Source organism: Pocillopora damicornis, chromosome 9 (genome assembly GCF_964200805.1).
Source record: "Pocillopora damicornis chromosome 9, jaPocDami1.2, whole genome shotgun sequence".
NCBI classification, from domain to species: Eukaryota; Metazoa; Cnidaria; class Anthozoa; order Scleractinia; family Pocilloporidae; genus Pocillopora; species Pocillopora damicornis.
The window spans coordinates 3,854,670-3,859,488 of NC_142678.1; the positions used below are offsets into that span (position 1 = coordinate 3,854,670).

A 4,819-nucleotide genomic window follows, 5' to 3' on the forward strand; every position below is an offset into this window, starting at 1 on the left:
AGAAAACATGGAAAATAATAGTCAATTGAGCATAGCCACCTTCTTTACTCCTCAAATTCCGAGGTCTTTGATTGTTAGGTTTGTTGTTTCTCTGGAAATTTTCTGCTTCTGTATGTTTTGCGTGTTCCAAGTAAATTCAACATGCGTGAAGTTAAAGTTCACATCGGTTACTTAAAATAATTTTCAAACAAATTTTTGCAGAATTAGGACATCAAATAATTTTTGACAGATAAAACATTAGCAGTTCTACTCAACTGCTACTGAGGAAAAAACTTAGAAAGCAAAATTGTCAAAATAGAGCGCTTGTCAATAACACACGTAAATCAAATTCGGAACTTCTTTGCACAGGTTTTAAGTTTCTTTAAAACCAGCCATTGAACGCTTTGGCGCCTACCTGATTATTTCCGCAAAAATAAAAAACCTGCAGTTGCTGTTAAAAGCGAAGAAGACCGTGTTCTTGTGGTTACTGGTTAGCCAAAACTGGAGCAAGTGAGTTTTTATGACTTTTAGTGAAGCAATCGACGGCTGAACGATTGTTTGAGATCTGACATGAAACACGAGCCGTGGGAACAGTTAGAGTTCATTGGCTGACTGATTTAATTCAATTACCTTATGTAAACATTATTAGTAGAAGGCATCAGTAATAATGCACACTTCTGTAGACGAGAATAATAGAATAATCCTGATGTTTTTCAGATAAATAAAACTAGTGGAATTCACTGCGGCATATCTGTTATTTCACCCAGGAAAAAGAAAGGAAATCTTTGATCACCAAAACATGCTCTCTGTGCTTTGAGGCAGGAGACTGAGAGGTTTGTTTTTAATCATTTGCATCCCACCGCAGAAGGAGCTATGAAATGTTGTTATGGTAAACTGACTGGGAAATAGACTGAGACTGAGAACTGGTAACTTTTCTCCGTCGATATCCTTTCAAAAGCTAAACTTCTAAAAGCTAACATCACAACATGGTTTTAAACTCGCTTAAACTTATTCGCTACTTCATGAATGAAAGCACGTTTGTCTCTTTGCGTTATCTGTACCGTGTTTTCTTGTTGATGTTATTTTGTTATTGTCTGATAAAAATTATAATAAGATGCTTAAATAAGTAAAATCAAATGAAACGTGTTAAAAGAAAATCAAGGAAATGAGGGTAAATGTCCTACTGAGTATATTTTCTCTACTCAAAACAAACATATTCACCTACTCTGTAATGTATAGTGTAAATATTGAAACACTGTTATTACAACGATCATACAAAACTTACCTCGGTGGAGCTTATAAAACTCTAAAATGGAAAGAAAATTAGAGTTATTAGAAACTTATAGTTCTCGTTTTCAAGAAAATCATCTTATTTTGTCGAAGAAAATCTTGAAAAAACAATTTCCACTGTTGGTATTGAGTTGCTCCAGGTAATATTACAGAAAAAAAATATATATACATACATATATATATATATATATATATATATATATATATATATATATATATATATATATATATTTATCACATAAACTGCGGTGTTATACAGGGATTTCCGGCCCTGAGAAAAGCTGTAACAACACACGTATCGTATTTTTTCACACGTGTTGATATACCCATTCAGCTGCCGATACGTCACTCGCCTTTTGGCGCCACTCGGTTGATTCTTAATACAAGTTGCTTGTCGGAGCTTCCTCGAATTATGACGGCTAAAACACTAAAAAATCCGTATTGTTGACCGACAGTGAGGTTCAAACCCTTGAGAGGGGGGAAAACCAATACACTAAAAGAAAAACCGAAAGTTACCCATTCAGTTGCTTTAGTGTTAGCATTTCTCTCGGCTGAGAATGAAAATCAAAAACTCGAAGATTTGTCGTTGGCCGATTATGGCTGTTTACCTCAAAGACTTCTTTTGTTGGTAAGGACAAAGTCAATAAATGAGAATTTGATAAATTGAAAATGACAACCAGTGTTGTTTTTGTAATCATGATTCAACGCATTTTTCCATCTTAAGAGTTAGCGCCAACGCACTTTACGGTCATTATTCGGGGATTGTCGATCATTTATTTTCATTCATTGTTGAAGTCGGCTTTTTTTCTCAGTAAAGGGCCGTATTGTGTTCATATGATAAACAAAATAATACATAGTTGTTTGTAGATATGGAATTTCTCTTCTCGTGTTCAACTCGATATCTATCACACTCGAAGAGAAATTCCATATCTACGCGCGCCCATGTATTATTCTCTCTCTATATATACATATCCATATTCACGCTTTAAAAGTTTAGAATTACCGCGGCGCGAGTTAACTCTGCTAAACGCGCCTCGTTTGCAGTCGCTGAGATATTGTCTCAGTGCCTAATGTATGCCTTAGCTTCGGAATAACCGAATTTTTCCTAGTCAGGAAAAAAGGTAACTCTCGCATTTTGAAGTTCGTAGTAAAATATACATACGTCATATAGGAGAATGTATACTATAATTTTGATTTACCATGGTCCTACCGAAAACTTCTATAAAAAAAAAAATTGCGAAATTTCATTTCACTTTTAAAACAGCGAGCTCTGAGGAAAGTACAATGGCATGAAGGGAACCGTGATAACTTTCAGTCCGTGATAACTTCTCAATACCCAACTTTTATGCCAATTGAAAGTAATGGAAAGATGAAGCGTATTAACGGTCATGCGTAAAAATCACTTTTACTTAAGCAATAAACCATAACTACTATCGGTTTACCGGCGCAATAAATCACGTGGGGAATGTTAGAAGAACACGATAAAAAGTTGCTATAGTAAAGTTCGAATATAACGCGCGCTGTCATTGGTCGAAGGAGCGTGCTCTATGAGAGTATAGAGCATAAAGCTGAACTGAAGCTGTCTCGCCATTTGCCAAATTGTACTATGCTCGGCCTTTTCCGGGACTCCTCTCTAGCTTTACTTCGTTGATTGAGAGTGAAATTTCGGAACAAGCGAGCCGGCAAGTGACAACAGAAGAACCAAAGAAAGGTTTGTAAACATGCCAGGCACCGTAATTTACGTTATTAGAACGTGAGTAGAGACAAAACCTCAAAGAGAAAACGAAATGGACAGTCCGAGTTTTAAAGGTTTACTCGCTCGGTTACATTGCAAACTTACGTACGGGAATCAAAGAATCAAACACAGCTAACACTGTTGTAGCATATAAAGAATCGTGTTCAAAAACAAAACAGAAATGATGACTTTCAGCGCTTCTTTTGTTAAATAAACCACAAGCCGTAGACAAAAGTACACAAATAGGGAGTTGTTGTACAAATTGACCAACGTAACTATGTTATCTATCTAAATAAAACCTTTCCTACTTTTGTTTGTCATTTAGTGCACAGCTTGTAAGTCTGTGTGATAATGAAAATTTCAATAATCCACTGCCACAGATAGTTACCTTCCCTCTTTTTCTCCCTCGGTGAAAATAAGACAAAACTGACTAAAAAGTTTATATGGACTGTGTATCATGATGTCGGCCTTCGTGTGCTACCTGGAAGACTTTGCGCCGATAATGAAGATTTTTATGATTTATTAGCACAGATAATTACCTTCCCATCTCTTCCCAAGGTCTGAAAAGAAAAGAAAAGTGGAATTATGATAGGGTGTGAAAATGCATCCAAGACCCCGTTAGTTTTATGAGAACACCACCACACGAGCGCTGATTTGTCGCGTATAAGCTTATTGAACGAATGTAAACCATGTTTAAAAGGGAAGACATCGCGTACAATGCCTGGACATTATTAATTATTCATCAGCACTGAAGCGGGAGATCTGAATGCACTCGCGCCTTGAAAAGCCCATAATTAGAGAAGAAAGGGCCGAAACTAGCTCAGCAGCGTTCATAAAATTCGGTTTTTCAATTGCAAGAGGCAAAAATTGAGAAACCCAAGAGCGGGTTTTTGAAGAGGGAGGGTTAATCCTTAATTTAAGCTTAAAAAGGGGAAGTTTCGGAATTAATAGGCAGCAAAGTCACCAGAGTCAAGTTATCCAATCAAACTTTGTGACAGTATATGAATAATAATAAGGTTATGCATAAGGACCTTTAATGTCGTTATTATTGGCAAAAAAAAAAAAAAGCCTGGACCCGCATCTTCAATTTTTTCCCGGTCTTCCAAATCTCTTTAGAAACTTTGAAATATGCAGGATCTGCTTAAATTCCATCCGTACTTTCTTCAAATTTGTCGGAAAGCTCTCCTTTTAAAGATCTCTTTAGACTAGTTTTTCCTATTCGCTCTTGTCCAACCAAGATAACTGGAATTCTGTTTACAGTGCCTCTCCATCTTTTAGGCGTTAACCGCCACAGGACCTCGAGCATGAATTTCTAAATGGAATAGAGGCGTCAATTGGACGACATTTTAGCAGCGATTAGTGATAAGCTGTAATTGACGCGACGATGTAGATTCAGTAGTACAGATCGTGCATTTTGACTCAGATGTCTATTTTGAAAATATATTCATATATATACATATACATGTATTAAAATGGATCACATCGACAAATCAGAGAGATAAGGTTGGTAGTTTTTACAACATCATTTGTAACAGTCTAGCTATCAATGTTAGAATAATTTGGGAGCGTTCACATTTTCTTCTCTTTTTGAGAATGGTTACACCAAATTGCAATTAGTGAAGAAATCATGAAAAAAGCAAAAAGAATAAAAAATAAACAGGAATTAGATGCAACTGGGCAAGTCTCATTTTTAATGGGGAAACGATAAACTCAAATTGCTGATGTAATCGTTACACATATATGATTGAAAAATTCAAAGGGAAAGGAGGCGTTTGCAAATGTTTTGTTTTAAATAGGCAACAAGAGAGGCTTCTT

At 36.1% G+C, this 4,819-nt stretch overlaps 1 protein-coding gene across 2 annotated transcripts in view; it reads right to left on the reverse strand.

Annotated features, from left to right (window-relative positions):
* The window catches only part of LOC149039671 (uncharacterized), an 11,494-nt gene extending 10,055 nt beyond the window's left edge, over window positions 1-1,439 (reverse strand). The window contains exon 1 of one of the 2 annotated variants that reach the window (XM_089183369.1): window positions 1-1,439. This exon is cut by the window's left edge and continues 756 nt beyond it. The gene's annotated coding sequence lies outside the window, so the exon portion shown is untranslated. The other variant, XM_089183368.1, reaches the window with a different exon arrangement.
* Between the last annotated feature and the right edge of the window lie 3,380 nt (window positions 1,440-4,819).